Here is an 18,870-nt window from a genome sequence, read left to right on the forward strand (position 1 = left end):
AACACAATCATTAAATACAAACCACCAACATGTCCATGCTGTCAAGATGCAATTTGTTAAGAGTATTCATGACATTTTAACAGTTTTTGCAGGGTTCCCGCGGGGTCTTAAAAAGTCTTAAAAGCATTGAATTTCAAATTTGAAAATAATACCTTAAAAAGTCTTGAAAAAGTCTTGAATTTTTATATTTGGGTCTTAAAAATTGTGCTGTTTGTAACTTCTCTCTATTTTTAAGTTTTTATTTGTCAATCGCGAATATTTAATAAAAAATAATGTAAATACAGAGAGGCGGAACTAATCATTTCGACCGCACCGCAATCAGGAGGGTATAAATAATCTGAACACAAGCTCAGGGGTTAAAGTAATCCGTCGCCACGACGGATTTCCGTCAATGAGAAAAAATGAGGGGAGGAAAAAAAAAGGCTACACGTGTTTTTGTTGTGGTTTACTAATGCTGCTCTCAACCAATAAAACTAGCCAGGACCGTTGTATTAACCTAGTGGTTCTCAACAGGGAGGTAGGGGGCGGCGCGAGCACAGGAGGGGAGGGTGGAGGTCGGCTCCCGGTCGGTAATTTCTCCCGCTAATCAGTGAAGTAAAAAAGTAAGAGTGCGGGGGATATTTTTCGCACTATCTGGCAACCCTGGCCTGCCTGCACGTATGAGCCCGGTGACGTGACTGTCACTCGCTGGAGGCAGATACCGGTACGTAGTAGCGCTGGGTCTCCTGCATAGACTGTAAAAAGAATGGACGTAGCGTCCGTGACGTCACCCATTGGTTTGGGGGAGTCTGTTTTGTGCCGCTACTACGGGGGTTAGAACCGCGCCATGTTGGATTCTACTTGCCATATTTGGAGCGGTGCGGCCGTTGGCCGGCCGAGAGCCCGCCCACTGGCCTCGTAGCAGCGGTCGCCGGACCTGTCACTCAACGGTTCTGCGCCCTGATTGGCCAGAACTTTAACCCTAATAATAGTAAAACGGTAGAGTTTTAAAAAAATTCACCCCCCTCAGAGTGTGTGCGGGGGTAGAAACTATCGATTGAGACCAAAAAAATTAAATGTACCAGGCTGTAAATATGTTTTTTTAAGCTGTAAAATCGGCTATTTTAACATGGGGCTCGATTGGAGTTGCTCCCTTCTGGAGCCAGCCCCCAGCGACAGCCGAGGGGATTGCAGCTTTTTGAATGCGGAAGTGAGCTTCACTTCTCAGACCGACAACTGCCCCCTTGGTCTCCTGCAGCTGTTGACGTCGGCACCGGCACAAGCGGACCTGTTGGTCATATGTCCGAGCGGACGTGGCGGCGCGCATTCGGTTTCGTTTTTTTTTTTTTTTCAGCGTGCACCGCTGCACGGACAAATAGCAGAGGAAACGGCCCTTGAATGGCTGGTCCAGACCCCAGACCCCTAGATTAATGCCTTGAGATTTGTTTTTGCTCCCCACTAGACCTCTGAGTTCAGTTTAAGTTTCATACACTCCAGCCATTCTTGCCTTGTTGCCTTACAATGATAGGGGAACCTTAGTCAGTAGGCCTACTCAATGTTTTTTTTTTCTATCTGAAACAGAGTACACCAGAACCACAGAGTAGCTACACCAGAATGTTCTTCTCAGAGTTCACCAGAATGCTTCATTTATGTGTTAAAATCAGAAATGTTTTTTCTGGGGGGGAATGCCCCCAGACCCCCCTACAGGGATTTGGTGACTCACCTTTTTGACCACTTCAGAGCTTGTAGGCAGTGTGCATCTTCAGGTTTATGCATATGCAGAATCATTTATTGAAGAATCAAAGAAACAACACTTTTAGAACAAGGTTCCTTCATCAGGTTTAAAATACAAGGCAAAAATGACGACAATAATGCACACCACGCTGAGTGTGGGGGGGGGGGGGGGTGTTGCAAAAAAAAAATTCAGTCAAAAGATTTTTTTTTGCTTTAACCCCTGCAAGCTAGATACGTCACTGCAGACTTCATTTATGAAGACCCCCTGTTCATTTGCACGGTTACTGTGAACTGTTTTTCAAATAAACGCACACTGTGAAATTCAAGAATTTCATTTTTCTTCTTTGCCGATATGGCTGTAAAACAGGCCGACTAAAGTCTTAATTTCATGTATAAATGGTCTTAAAAAGGTATTAAATAGTCTTAAATTTAACTTTAAGAAACTTGTAGGAACCCTGTTTTGAAATCTGCCTTGACAACTGCTGCCTAGCTGATGACATATCAAAACGCCACATGTCTTCAGTTCGAAACACAAGACAATAGTCCTGATGGTGGCGTTACAGCATGCCTCAAACTTTTAAAACAAATAATTCATAACAAATCAACCATATATGCTAACAGCTCTGGAACTTTCACTTTTAAATTGCCTCATTTCGCCTAAAATTGCCCAGCCCCGACCACTGCTGCCCAGCAGCTATGATTAAACTCTGTCTTTTCACAAGTCTCTGTCAGTCGGTGTTTTGTGGAGGAATTATATGAGGAAAAAGCAAACAAAACACAAAATAAACACAGCACAAACATTGTCTTTCTTTAGTGGACATTTAATACAAGGACATCATTTCTGAATTAAGCCCAGTTAACCCTGTCAGTTTGCAGTTCACCTGCCAAGAAGGCACAAAAAAAATCACATTGGTCCTTATCAGTCAATGCATACAACAATATAATATATCTGAGAAAGGCTCAAATCCACCAGGTCCAAGTCACGGCTCGTGTTTATGTTGTAAAAAGTAGTTTAAACGACAATAGCAGTAAATCTATTTTTGTAAAGGCTTTGGTGTGACAAAGGGACAAAATAATTCACCATTTTTGAAAGAAGAAATCCTCCAGTGCCCATGATGCTTCAAACGGCCGTTTATTATTTTTGTTGTGTTGGCTCTGCTTCTGATACGTCTTACAGGAATGTAACTGCACATGTGTATGACTGCAGCTGTGCTCTCTTTCACTGCCAGTTCAGCTTTCCAGACTTCATGCAAAGCAATGAGCACTGTGTGCATGTTGTGTGGAGTTTTGTGTGAGTGTGTTGGCGATGGAGCGTGTGTGTGTGTGTGTGTGTGTGTGTGGGGTGGGGGGATATCTAGACACAATATGAGCCAACAGATGTCTCTGTATCTCTTTCTCCCTCTCTTCCTTTTCATTTGTCTCTGCAGTACGTAGGTGGAGCTCACCAACAGAGACAGACGGAGGGTGAATAAAACAAGAAAATGAGAGCAATGTGCCTCAACCATTTTGCCATCATGTTGATTTATTCTCCTTTTTAAGACCGTGGAGGTTTTTTTTTTTTTTTTCCTTGCTTGTTGTTTCTCAAGCACCAACAGAAACACAGTAATTTTATTCCATCTTCCCTGGCGATGGCCCTTCAGAGATCTGGGTCTGCTCGCTGCATGCTTCTGCCTCTTTTCATGAAACAATGCAGATATCTTGGCACACTCATGTAGCACAATGTGAAGTCGGCTGAAAAGAGGTGAGACAAGACCATTTGTTTGGAGTACAGCCTTGAGAAAACGAAGTGTGAGCACCTGTGGTTGAGAAGAAGTGCTTGTGCTTTTACTGCACGTTGTCAATAGAGTAATAATACTCTATGTCTTAGAGAGAGGGTGAAAGAAAGCCTTTTAGCCCAGGCGGATAAATGTTGGTATCATGTTGATACCCTGAGGAAGACCTGTGTGAGGTCGAAACGTCGGTCCTTTTTAATAAATTATATTTTTCTACATCGAGGCTATGAGTTGAGCGACTGCTTTTTTCTTCTTTCACTTTTTATCATGTCGTCCCACCAGTTGTTTTCATGTATCTTCAGATCCAGCTCTGTATGTCTCCTGTGGTTTTCTAAAGTGGCAGTTACATAGTGTCTAATTTTCATATACAACGAACATTACATGACCGTTGCTAATGCAGTTCAGTGCCACCGCAGAAACAGTGGATTGTCCCAACAGTGCAGTAGTGAAGTCTGGATAAACCAATTAATTATTCAGACTTCATCTTCAGAGTTGATGCTTTTTTTTATTATTTAACTATCTTTCCCCAACATTAAACAAACAAACAGTTGGACTTTCACTCTCCTGTTGCCGGGTAGACGGGAAATGCTAACATGAAAACAAATACCTACTTACTTACATATCGAAAAACATATCCATTAAAGTTCATTCTTGGGTGTTCCAGTGGCCCGCCCACATAGGTAGTGCCCTAATCACAGCAGCCAGTTCAAATCTGACTCATTTCTCTGACACTCTCCTGTCATAAAAGGTGTAAAAAGCCGAAGATATATCTATAAAGGTTAATTCTTTACCTTGGAAATAATAAATCCCATCTCTAGGTCAAAGTGCTGGCCTCTTACCTATGGTCTGTTAAAAAAAAAACGAGACCCAGAGAAGTGCGCTTACAAAGTTGAAAGAGCAACAAAGTCCACATCGGGAAGTTGTGGTGGATCAATGGATGAACAAAGCACAGGAATATAACACAGTACAGGAGCGTTGTGTTAGGGTGCTGTCACACCTGGATCGATTGGACCAGTTGTTCCGGAACAGGGAGCGATTTACGTCAGAGATCGGTTCGTTTGGTCATATGTGAACACAGCAATCGCACTCGGATGCGGAACAAAACAAGCGGGCCGAGATCGTTTGGGAGAGGTGGTCTCGGCTCGTTTCCAATCGAGCCCCGGAGCGGTTCGTTTGCAGTGAGAACACAATCGACACAGAAACCCACACAACACACTACACACTGCTGGTCTTCAGTGGTTCTCAACAACCAGGCTGCTGGTTCCTACAGGCCCGACCGGATGCACTAATTCTGGCCGAGTTCTGGTCAAGGATCACTCTGGTCGCTTCTTTTTTTTCTTTTTCTTTTTGCCGTGTTCAGGTTGGATTAGGCTACACAGAAGACCTGGATTGGGTCTGGTCTGGGCTTCAATTTAAATTTCTGACCAATAAGAGAAGAGTTTGTTAGCGCATGGCATTTGTTTATAACTTTGGACGGTTTGGAATTGTTACCATGTACACAAACGAGCCCAAAAAAAGAAGCAGAAAGTAGCACTTAACCTTGGTTTGATCATTCACAATCATTAGACAAATTTAACCACGTTGTTAATTTACAGTAACCACGACAATGCCGATCGTCTAATGTTGAGGATGTACCCAAATTACAATCTTGTCCTAAATCTAACCAGGTAGGCTAGTTGTTCCCTCTACAGTCCTTGTTTTTTTTATTATTATAACCATGACGACCAGTGTCTGGTATAACTGCTTTTTTTTAAAAACCCAGATGAAAGTCAAAGGTTCATATGGTGTTTTTTTAATGTAATACAATAAACAGCATGATTGAACTAAGCAGTCATGACTGAACGTTTCCACTTTGGAACTGTGGTGAACCAATGGCATAAAGACAGAGTCAGACAGCCTGAGTTTCCTATGTCACAAACCCTAACAACCAATTCTGTCAACCCGTGGGTATGGAAAGGCGGGGCTAGTTAATCCTGAACCCTTGTCAGAACAGCCAGTTTGTATTCACAACTATACCAACACCGTGTCAGCCACTGCCAGTTAGTTATAAATAAAGAACATAAATAACTACACAAGATGTTCTGATGCATATTGTAGTTGCAGATTTGGGTCACAGCAGCTCATGTGTGCTTTACAGACTGTGTACGTTCAGGCATTTCGGGTTTTTGTTGTTTGTCATTTTTAAGTTATAGACCACAATGAAAAAGAAAGAGAAAACCAAAACCGCTAAACTAGAAACAGAGCCATATTTCTGTTTTTGTTTTCACGACCAAAAATTTTAAAAACAAAACGACACTGTTTGGAAACCACCATGTGGTACGGATTTTTCACATATAAATTAATTAGGGTATTCATTCACACCATGCAAGTAAGCAATAGATTTGTCTTAGCTTTTTCTTGAATTATTTATATTTAATTCTGTGTCACCTGACTGCCTTTAACGTCTCAATTAAACTAGACTTAAATTATAAAAACAGGGGAAAAAAAGAATATTTGCAAGCACCAAAATTGGACCATTTCTTCTTATTATAACAAAAAAACGGAAAAGAAAGAAAAAAATTTTGGTTTAAAACTTAAAAAAGCAAATTGTCTGAATGCAGTAGTCATCAGATGCTCACACTGCCAGTGTGCAGTTTGTTTTGAGTTTGTCTCAGTATCCCCGTAAACTACAGTATGCATTGGAATTGAGCTTGGAAGTCATGATCTGTAGTTGTTATTGTGTTGTAGTTATTGTGAGAAAGAAAAATAGTCAACTTCCGGCAGAAACCAGGACACTGATACTGATGATTTTTCTGAACTAAAAAGACACAGACGCTAATAGTAGCCTGTCTGTGCCTGCGTGGTACATGTCTGTGTGTTCATACACCCCTGGCTGTTAAACCTCACACGTCTTTGCCTGAATTCCTCCTGCCTATAAAGTACAGTTGTGTCCATCCCCGACACTGATGGCCTTCCACTCCCTTTCCATCCCTTCACAGCGCCTCTGTCTCTTTCTGAACGCAGCGTTAGAAACAAACACAGCATTACTCCTCCTCCTCCTCCTCCTCTTCTGCTATCGTCTGGACCGCAGCCAGTCTGTCCTTCCAACCCCCTCATCCCCCTCCCCCCTCTCATCACAGGCTCCTCGCCTGGAGGCTGGAAGTGCTCCAAGAAGAGATGGGGAGGGAGAGACAGAGAGAGAGAGAGAGGGTGGTCACTTGTGACAGAGAAAGGCAGAATCTCTCAGCATTGCTAGGCAGAATGAATGACCCTCAGCCGCCCCAAAGCCTGAGGGATTGTTGGCTCACTGATGGCTCTGTTCATGACGTCCAGACACAGATGCTGCAAAAGTTTGTAGGGAGAAGACACAGCTTCCAGCACGGCCCCCAGCAAACCCCAAGGGGGAGGGGCATTGCTTCATGCACTGTAAAAAAAAAAAACGACCCAAGTGACTTACAGTAACCTTCCATCAGTTTCACTCTGACGATCTTGGTGATCCTTAACATATTTGACATGGTTTATGTTTATTTAACTTCTTATGAGAAATATTTATGATGATTATATTTATTATCATTAAAAAACTGAGCCTCGAAGCAGCACCAAGTAACTGGTTAGATTTAACACTGACAGTTGCTTCACTAAACTGACCCGTGCATACAATATTCATGTTTAGCATCACAGGAGATTTTTGAAAGTATCATACAATAAAAATCCTTGGGGCAATTAATCATTCAGGACTTTTCCACTGACACAGAGCCGAAGGCCAGAAAACCAGCAAATCTTTTCTTGTTGAGTTTGAGTGTTAATTGAACTGTGTAACTGGAGAGTATGACCTTGACTCTTACACTCCTCATGTGAACTGAAGGAATGTTTTCCAAGAACATGTAAGCCAATAGCAACAAAAGCACGCAACAGTGAAATCTGACAAAAATGTGGTGGTTGATTTGCTGGCTACTCATGTATCACCCCGAGTGTGGTGATTTTTTTTTTAACGCCTAAGAAAGCTGATTTAATAACAACCAAGGATACCCACACTGAAGACAATTAGCTTCTCACATGGTGGGAAGCTGGTGAGGGATCGTATCTTCGTCACACTCACTACATTTAATCAGATTTATCTCCTCCCAATATACAAGCACATGGAGGCGAGTTGTGATATGCCTCCTTTCAGTTTGTTAGTATTGGACCTTCTTCCAGTTGACACATTACGTCACATATTGAGCACATAAGCTAGTGGCTAACTGTTAGCATGTTGAGCAGTGAAAACATGGACAACTTTACAGCTCTGTACGTTTAACACAAGAACTAATTCCTCTTAAGGCCGATTTTGAGAAATTTTATTTAGTACGAGTTCAGTCGGACTTAGCCCATATGTTTACATGTATTTTAAAGAAGATTAACACAACATGTAAACAACATGTAAATGTGATGAATGCGTAGGCTAATGGACTGCTCAGGATAGTTTTGGGTATAGAGCAAACATGTGAATAACTAATTTAGTAATACATTGTTAAAATCTTTCAGTTTCTGCTCATCCAGTGTGAGCATTTGCCAAGTTTTTGTGATTTGGTAGTAAATGGGGCAGATTTGGGTTTTGGAATAGAACACCACTCTCCTGAGTCAATGCTCAGTCAATTTTTTTGACCAGTCAGTCCAACCTCCTCCTCACATGGACTTGGTCGCTCTTTATACAAAGGTCTCTGCCATTATACACTAATCTGTGTCATAAGTACTATGGCCATTAATGACAAATTGTACACCAGTTACTGTTTTTTGTGAAGAACAAGGGAATTGGAAATAAAAAAACATTGCAGTGCATTCAATAGAATTTTTTTCCTTATACAATATCTACATATAGAAATTATAAAGTTCTAAATTGTCATAAAAATCTAATTAACATGATCAAAGTCCTTACTTAATAGACATAAAATGAATCTGAGCTCAAAATGAAATGACTTGTTAGGTTTTCAGTCTTTTTGCAGTGTGTCCATCTGGCCCCACTGAGCAGTGCAGGAGAAACTGACGATCGAGCCATCCAATGGCACTGGGCCGTGCCCAGCAGGCCTTTGTAACAGAAGTGGCCCAGTCCTGTTTTGTCTGACCCATAATTCACTGGGGCAGCCTCAGAGATAGTGAATATCCCTGCCAGAAAGCATGAAAAAAAAATCACCACACTAAACCAAATGTACCACATAAAGGAGACAAGGAACTGTATCAAGAGGACAAACAGTCATGTGAAATTGCAGTGCAAGAAAAAAGAGCTGAAACCACACAAACGCATCCTGGAATAGATGTTTTAAAAGGAACAGACATCTGAACCATTTCCTCACAAAGCCACCAGTGAGGGCCTCCACTCACTCATCCTTAATACTTTCCAAACACCGCCAGCTCCCTGAGGAAATAACATGTTCATTCAGTTCATTTGAAAAGTATGCAGAGCGATGGAGGATTTGTACAGCTGTGGGCCTGTTAGCATCTATGCACTCCATAAATGGGTTAATTGATGTGTACGGCTGACTTAAGATGCTGCATCAGCGTAGCAAATTACTGAACTAAAATCAGATTTAGTCTTCGTGCTCTCACTGATTCCTGACCTGTGAATGGCGGTGCAGGTTCAGTCATTCTAAATCTGATGTTGCATTCACTGACAGCGGTATCTCCTGGCTGAAAAGAATAACAACCAAGTCAGTCAGAGCTTTTTATGGGGTTTAAAGGCATAGTTCAACATTTTGACAGATTGGCGTTGTTGGAGTTGTTTTCGAGGCAGACTGCTTGCTGAAAAACTGCCCCCAACGGGAACGCGCATCAGCAGTTTTGCATGAATTTACCTTGAAAACAACTCTGTCTCGTAACGTTCCGTTATTATCTCATAGCGTGGTGAATGTGCAGGTCCCAACTTGTCCACCAGAGCGTTTTGGAGTTGTTGGATTGTGTATTTGATGAGTTTGATGAGGGAAACCAAGAAATCCCACAAGCCTCCATAGCATAGCTCTGAGCAGCTCTGCTCTGCCGTTCTAAAAACAGCTTGCACCGACAATTAAAGGTAATGAACCTACTGCTAAAACGATAGGGATTATGGCACTGGGCCAATTTGCCAAAATGTTGAACTATCCCTTTAAACAGACTAGTCAATATTATCTCCATGAAGCTAGAAACAGAAAAACAGACTCAAAAATCCATCAAACAAAAGTGTGTAGACTTTAAACTATACGAACACATTTCCTCCTTCAGTTAACAAAACATGAGCCCACTACCCACATAGGGTCTGCAATTGCAAAGGCTGCAGTGTTTTCTTCTTTCAAAGACAGCTTAGGTCTGCCAACATGCTGACAAAAAGACAAGCTCCAGAATATTTTTGTCTCCTCTTGCCTAGTTTGACAACTTGTGTGATACGTTCATTGATGTTGACCTGGAAGAGCGCAGCCCTTCACACACACACATGTAAACACCGTGAGGCAAAAGAGGAGAGACGATGTTTGTGCTGTCAGGTGGCTACAGAGTATGCATGCCACCGTGGATTAAAGCATCGTTGCTTCTCATTATAACAAGTATATTTTTCTTGATTTATGGGAAGATACATGTTGTTATGAATTATTATGTGAGCCTGAATAACCAGTATACACACAGCCATACAGTAAATGGGTTAGCATTTTAGCAATTCTTATTCTCTCGTTCTGAGGTCTCGGGGGAGACCGGACAGTCTCAACCAATTTATATTGTCTGAACTCACAGACTTGATGATTGAGCCAGACTGTGATACCTCACACCTGCTGTTTGTAGTAACAACTTCACAGCGGTGATTCCCCAGAGACAAAATCTAACAGAAACTCACGTCATCCACCGTGACTTCATAAGCTAAATGAGTACATATGAATTCTTATGAATGAATGCGGGGTGACACTAGCAGTATATTGTTTATATCCTGAATATGAAGATGATATACGTGCAGTTTAAACACTTTGCGGCACAAAGTACACAACATCTTTTCTTTTGTTTCCAATTCTGCTTGCTGTCATTGGCTGCCGGTACCCTGATTTAGAATAGTAAATATTAGATATGTTTGAGATCAGGGAGGTTATGATTTGATCAGGAGCAGTGATATAATCACATTTACACAAGTTACCTGAGGACTATTTGGACAAACTTCAAATTGGGCCACCTGGAGGGGCTTGTTGGGCCCAGAATCATGTAGTACTGTTTGTAGCTAGCCTTAGATGTCTGAAAGGATACAAGATCAACACATTAAACATGAAAACTGATCTACTCACTAGTCCACATTTTGCTACAATTATAGGATAAAATGTACAATTTCAGTTTATTTGAAGTGTAGAATCACCATAGACACATGGTCACGAAACACTTTAGACAATCAGGAGACAAGCAGTACATTTTACTGTAACAATTACAAATAGTGAACCTGAGAGACCAGTTAATATAAATGGACCAGTAATGATACAAAGTAAAGTAACCAAAATAACAAGGATTGGCACCAACACTATCAGAGTGTACCATAAGATTCAGAGAATAAAACCATTTTGAGTATGAATTTAAAAATATCGATGGAGCCGGCATGTTCTGTTTTTTTTAATCTAGTAATGAAAACAACACAAAGATTATCCAATTGGAAATGAAAATGAGAAAAAAAGTTAACACATAGTTTTGTCATGGTGGCAGCAGTATGTCACCACCACTGCAAAATCGAATCTACAGCTACGTTATCTGTGTTAGATTGAGATCATGAGAGGGAAAGTCATCACCATTCACCATTCCTACAGTGGAGTTGGCCTGGTAGCTCTGTGCTCATCCTCTACATATCTGATTGAGTCTCCGTCCTGGAGGACAACTTGCTGTATAGTGGGATTTCAGTCTGGATATCAGGCTGCATCAGTGTCGAGCCGCTGTAGATCCTGTTTCGTGGGCCCCCATCATTTAGAATGCAAACTTGTGTTCACAGACCACTGGAGATGCTGTAGCACACAATATGTAAACCACAGATAATGGCTGATTGTTGATTGTGTGCGAGAGCGGCGGCGGCGGCAGCGGCAGCAGCCTGAGTGCAAACGGTGCAGACAGACCACCGAGCTTTGAAGAAAAGCTCTCCCCTGTGAGCCGACCAGCTGTATATCACTGAATCAAAACAGCCCCGTCTCTCACACACTATCTCATCTGTTTCTGTCTCCCTGTCTGTCTGTCTGCCCGTCACTCTGTCTGTTTATATCCTCTTATCTCGTCTTCACTCAGAGCCATAGTACGCGGTAAGATATATCCAGGGGTGAGAGAACACTGGAAAATTGTAGTGGAGCGAAAGCACAGTTATTTTTAAGAGGTAAAACCGTGCTGTGTAGAAAGTCAGTTAAAATACATAATATATCCATATTAAATACACACTAAATCAGTGATTAAGGTTGATGCATTCTGTGGTGAGGTCAAACTATCTTTACCACAGCTGCATAAAGATACTGTCCTTGATTTTATTATAATCATAACTTAACATTATTTGGTTTTTGTTTTGACTATTTCTTACTTTAAATGTAGCAAAGTTATTTCTATTTTTGAATGCCCCATCTTTCACACGTATCCAAGGGTGAATTTGAAGTGTTCTGAAGATGTATTCATGCTTGTAAGAACCAAAAAACACCTCAATGTAGTTTTACACCTCCTCTCTCAGGTCAGCCAATCAAAAGAGAGGAGGCTCTGAGCCTCTCTTCTGATTGGCTAATGGTTTTCTGAGTGATTAGATTCCAATGTAGTACATTTCAGGTAAACACTGCTGGATGGTGGGTCCAGGTCCAGGTGTCAATTTCAGGCATCTGACTGAGATTGGTGTCATTGTGACATCACAAAGTTACAGAAGTACTGACGGCTCGTTTTAAGGCTCACCTTATTTATAATCCAAAATAGATGGAAATATAACTTTGTATCAGACACAATCTGGGACCAAAAATATTAGTTAAAATGACCAATTTCCTAGGCTACAAGCTACAAGATAGCCTACAAGCACACAGAAACTGACTTTGTTAGAGTAATAAAAATAAATGTAACCTACTTTACATTGTTACTTCACTGAATATATATCGGCATAAAACAGTTTTTTTTCCTGGATCTTGAATTTATAACAGTGTCTCTTTAATTCAATTTTACTGTTGACATCATAATTAGTGTATGGTGATGCTGACTCGTCATCTGTGAGCCCGCCACAGTATTCCCTCTCCCCACACTAATCTACTCCTGTCCTTAATCCAGCTCCTTCTCACTCTCGATGGGAAATCCACTGCAGCTCGGAGACAGGTCTACACATGCTCCCCCCACCCCCAGATTCTCTTTCTTACACACTCTGTGGGTTATCTGGCTCAGTGGTCATGGGAAATTGTTGTAACCACTCCTTGATGTTGCTGTCTGCTCTCTAGTCGTTGGAATGCAATCTGACAGTTCAATTCTTCTCCACCATATTTTTATATCTTTGCACCATTTACTAACTGGCTCCTTGCAACTGAATGCCTGTTTGATGTTAAAATTTTACCAGTAAATAGTGTACCACTCAAGCGCTGTCAAATATTTGTCCAGCACAAACTCCGTCTAATATCACATGTATGTAAAAAAAAAAAAAAAAAAAAAAAAGGCGCCAGTTGTGTTTGCTTGACCATCTGCAGTCGTATTAGAAAACACTGTCTGTCAGTTGTCCTTCTATAAATGTATAGAATAAAGCAACACAAAAAATATTTAATGTACAAAGCCTTGATACATTATTGTGATCACGTTCAATTCATTCTAATCTACAAAAATCTATTAGGACCACGGTGGTCTTAAGAAAAAGGGCTGTAAGAGAAGGGGGGTAAATTACTGAGTTTAAAAGTCAGACTTTTAAAGTTAAAAAGTGCAACACTGCACACTGTTTTTTTGTCTGTTTGTATTATCAATGAGTACCAACCTTGGCCAAGTAAACCTACCTGATGCCATGTTGCCATTTACCCAACCCTAACCATTTTTAAAATCTACAATAGCACAAAACTCTATCAAAAGAAACAAAAAAACTACACAAGATTAATATTTGCATTGAGCACCATCTGCCTTTAAAACAGCACCATTCCTCCTCCAGTCTCAGCTAACTGTCAGGTAGATTGTTGGACCTGCCACATGGTCTCCTGTGGATTTGAGCTTCAGACCATCTGTTGCAGGTCTCCTGTCTCAGAAGATGGTTCCTTATGACTCTGGCTGTGTGTTTGTGCACAATGTCCTGCGACAGAATGAATCTGGGTCCGATCAGATGATGATTGATCACTGATGGTTATTGTGTCATATATAAATGATGCCAAATTTATCTCAATGTTAATGTTGTGCAATGGTCACACCTTCAGGTCAGCATTGTGAGTCCAACCGTCCAACTTTGCTCCAGAGGAAGAGCTACAGCCTCTACCCATACTGACACTAACATTGCTGTGGACATTCATGGTTCCTTGTGGGTCTGGTGACCTTCTGACCTTTTCTTCATTCCACCTTCACCATTTCATAAACCTCTGTGTACACTTCCCTCAGGTCTTCTGCAGTATCACCAAAGGTGGTTTCCATGTACATGTGTCTACAAGGATGATGTCCATTTCATACACACTTAAAGGGATAGTTCAACATTTTTGGCAAATTGGCCCATTGCCATAATCCCTATAGTTTTAGGAGTAGGTTGCCATATAAATAAAGTTGATTTGATTTGATTTGATTTGATTTAGGTTCATTACCTTTAATTGTCGGTTCAAGCTATTTTTAGAACGGCCGAGCCGCGAGCTGCTCAGAGCTACGCTGCGGAGGCTCATGGAATTTCTTCAAACTCATCAAATACACAATCCAACAACTCCAAAACGCTCTGGTGGACAAGTTGTGACCTACACATTCACCACGCTATGAGATAATAACGGAACGATACGAGACAAAGTTGTTTTACAGGCAAATGCAGAGACTGCTTGCCGAAAAACTGCCCCCGACGGGAACTCGCATCAGCGATTTTGCATGAATTTACCTCTAAAACAACTCCGTCTCGTAAAGTTCTGTTATTATCTCATAGCGTGGTGAATGTGCAGGTCACAAATTGTCCACCAGAGTGTTTTGGAGTTGTTGGATTGTGTATTTGATAAGTTTGAAGAAATTCCATGAGCCTTCATAGCGTAGCTCTGAGCAGCTCACGGCTCGGCCGTTCTAAAAATAGCTTGGACCGAAAATTATAACAAACCTTCTCCTAAAACTATAGAGATTATGGCAATGGGCCAATTTGCCAAAATGTTGAACTATCCCTTTAAGTGTACGAGGCTCTACAGCACAAGCACTCCCAGTAAAGTGAACTGTACATTTGTTTGATGCGGTGTGTGTTTATAGCCCTGAGAACTCAGAACACTGCTACTTAAGAAAACACATGCACATATACACACCACACATACCGACCGTACATGTATACAGAAACATGCTGAAAGTAGCACTGCATTAGCCTGCTGCAGATGACGACAAGCTCTTCCACAACTGGAAGTGTTAAACACTTTGCAGCTCTTAAAGTTAAGAGCATTGAACAACAAGCGTGTCACGGTCGGGTTCATCACTTTTTAATGTCCTCCTGGAAACGTCTCATTTGTCATCTGCGCTGCTTGGAGTCCATGTTCCTATTTGGTTCTGTGTTTGCAGCACATGTTTTGTCCATCTGATGAGGGTGTTTTCTGACTGTATTTGTGTGTCATCAGCTTGCACGTATTTTCTTAATTTGTAGTGCGCTGAGCTCTCCGGGCCTCTCCGCGTAATTCCCGTCCATGGTCCTGTTTTGATTAAGCGGTGGGACGCAATTTCACTATTGTTCTGCCAGATACAACTACACATGCACATGCTGCTTGTGTTTGTCCAGTTTGTATTTGGGGCTATCCATAAACATATTCACATGTTTTGTAAGCCTGCGTAAGTGTACCCCCGGTTGTTGGATGCGTAGCAGAGATTGGGCGCAACAAGCCCCCTGCTGCTGTCCAAGGCCGAGCATTAGCCATGACGCTAACAAACCCTTCTGTGTGAACAACAGCAATGAGAAAAGAAAATGTTATGGAAATAATAACAGCAGTTTCTACAGTGTGGACCAGCGCGTTGGGCAGATTTATACCGACTGGCTGCCATTAGTCGTCACCGCTGCTTCATGCAGCAGATAGGTCGGGGACGACTGCATTCATTGGATGGGAAGGGGGGAAGGGTTTGTGTGCTGCACAGCTGCTCTGTAATTTCACTTTACCCACTGTTATCTTTGCCCGTTATGCTTGTGCGACTGTTGACAATTACTGTGTTTTCATTCACATGCTATTTACCCACTCCACCGTCGCTCTCCAATTTCTTTTCGGTCCTTCAAGCATTCGCGGCTCATTGTCCACATTCCCCTTTTCAATCCGTCTGTCTTTTCACTCCCATCTCCACCCTCTTTTATCCTCTCTTATCTTTGTCTTTTCAGTTCTTTACTTCTGAGGTCTCCTCACTTCATGCCTCCTCTCCTCTCCTCTCAAACGGCTGCAGCCTTCAGCCAGCGAAACCCTCCACATGACCCGTATTTTATTCTGCTCATATGTCGATGGCAGCTTATAGGGTCTGAAGTGGCTTTATTTTTGCTATATGAGTCTTCATTCTAAAGCCGTCACGATCAGTCTTTGTCAAACTTGAGCCTCGGTGTTGTCTGCGTATTTCCATCCAGCGCGCTGTGGGCGGAAACAATGGAGTCAGTCACCTCTGTTTGCTCCATGAACTCTGCCCTCTGAGTGTAGAGCCTCACCTTCACAGAGCCGACTCCCCTCCCAGGGGAGTCAGAGCAAAGTCACATCAATTAGACAGCTCTGCTTGTTAATTAGCTGGTTAATGCGTCACAGGGACACGATGAGGAGGATGGAGGCACATTTCCATCGGCTCATGTTTCTCCTTCCCCTCAACTGAATCAGCCCACAGATATTTATAGATGTCTGCATCAAAAGAACGCTGATGAAAATGTTAAATGTTAATATTAATTTTTCCTAAATCAACATCTATCATCATCATGACAATCAAATTCATTTGTAACACAGCCTGGAATATGTGTCATATTCCAACTGGATTTTCATGCATAATTGTTTTATTTTTTATTTGTTTTTTTATTCACATTCAGAATGAAACTCATGTTCATAAAATGCAATAAATAAATAATATCACATCGTTATTTTCCACTCTCAGACATGATCATAACAAGCAAGCACTCAACTGATTTCAGTCAGTATAAAATCGTGAAAAGAGGTCCTGAGTGACTTTTTAATATAACACTGCACAAAATATAGTAATGCATGGAATATACATGGTTGTCCATAAAGTTGGAATAAAATGTATATTTACCTCTTCTCATGAAAAGATTGTGACAATGTGATTTATTCTTGATTGATCGATAACGTTTTGATTATCTATCTCTTCCAAACATATCACTATGGAAATTAAACCATTAACCTTTAAGAGAAATGTGTCTGAAAACAAAATATTCCAACTGTATGGGAAACCGTGTACATACATACAATATGATTAATTTTTGTAATAATTATATATTTAATATGTAATAATTATAATAGTTTATTATTTCAAACGACGGTAGTGTTGCGTAAAAAAGGTTAACCTTGACACTGTCACTTTTGAATTATTTTCCATAAATACAAAGGCTTCATTTTTATCATCACAATATATATGAGCCATGAGAACTCATATGGACATACAGCCAAGTACACAGTACCCACAACTGAACACCAAAGACATAGACACATACATATATACACACACACACATCCTCTAGCCTACTGTAACTTATAGACAGAAATATTCTGTTCCTATGAGGCATGGTATATATGCTATGGAGTTTGAAGGTGCACATGCGTGGATGCATGTGAGTGGGTGGATGGGTGAAAGTGTGTTTATGTGTGTGCGTGCATGTGTGTGTGGGGGAGAGAGAGAGAGAATACTAAGAAGGGAGACATGGGATGGGCATTGTGATCTGCCGTACAATACAACTTCTATCTCTAATCCTATACCACTCTACCAGTATAACACAAACCATTTTTAGACCATGCATTTATTCCAGTGCCCCATAATAGAGAGCAATGTCCCCAGTGGACACCAGAAAAATTGTGGTTTAAAGGGATAGTTCACCCAAAATTCAAATTTCACTCATTTACTCACCCTCGTGTCGACTAAGGGTTGGGAGAAGTTTCAGACTCATCCGTGCCTTCTTGGAGTTACAGGGGGGGTCCGCGCAGCACTGCACTGCCATATGACGGTAGCGAACGGGGCTCACTTTTCTTTGTCCAAAAAGACACACCAAAAAGAGAGCTGGTCCATGGATTTTGGTCCCACTGGACAGACTAGCTGTTTCCAGTTAGTGTGTTGAAATAAGACAACAAGCAGCTGGCTCCATCAGAGTGATATCAGTCTTGTCATCTAACTCTCCACCAAAAGTCAATAAGTACCAACCACACTGGCTTCGAATTAGTCATATTCAAAAAAAACCAAGAGGATGACTTCGTGTTTTGTAAAGGAGAAATGTTAAATCTGAGACACATTTATCAGAACAAATTCATACTGGTGTAAGTTGCCCTGATGTGTGTCTCATGGTAAATGGACTGCACTTTTCTCATCTTAGACTTGGACTCTTTGAGGCTCAGGATCTTGTCCAAGGAGACTTCAACATGCAAACTGCTGAAGATGGAAATTGAGCCGCCAGCCCTCTGATTAGTGGAGGATATGTTACTGGGACTCTGTGATATGCTCTTACTGGCTTCTCTTTACTGCCTTTGCTTTCTCACTAGATTACATGAAAAGTTTTATTTTCTCTTTGCAGAGAAATGTTGTCTAATTAGTCTGTTTCTTCTGGCCTTGAGCTTTTGTCTCCCCTTCTCCCCCCACCTTCTTCATCTTCTGCCTCTTTTCCCCACACACCCCATCTCAGGAGACCATCAAGCTTCATCTGTGGCTCGATGCAAATCCACAGAGAAATGTCTTCATTCAAAAAAAAAAAAAAAAGAACTGTGCATATTCTAAAGAATTAGGCCTGGAAGTGATTACACCACCATGGTTTGTGGTTAACGCGTATTGTTTTCTTGTCCTGTTCATCAAAGGGGACAGCAGCAGTTGTCTCTAATATGAGCACACTCCAAGAAGCAATTTGCTTGCAATTAGCAGCCGGACCCACAATGATGATGCCATTGTTTGACCAAGAGGAAATCTGTCCTCGCTGCTTTGTTGCATTAATCTAACTGCACAACTAGCTTGATATCACAGCGTGTCTCTCTGCCAAAGGCAGCACAAACAATACATGTCTGTGCTGCTGCCCAGTATCTGACAGCTGTGTAAACACACGTGCGTGGATACACAAACGCATGCTAGCATGGCTAAATAC

This window comes from Trachurus trachurus (genome assembly GCF_905171665.1).
Source record: "Trachurus trachurus genome assembly, chromosome: 7".
NCBI classification, from domain to species: Eukaryota; Metazoa; Chordata; class Actinopteri; order Carangiformes; family Carangidae; genus Trachurus; species Trachurus trachurus.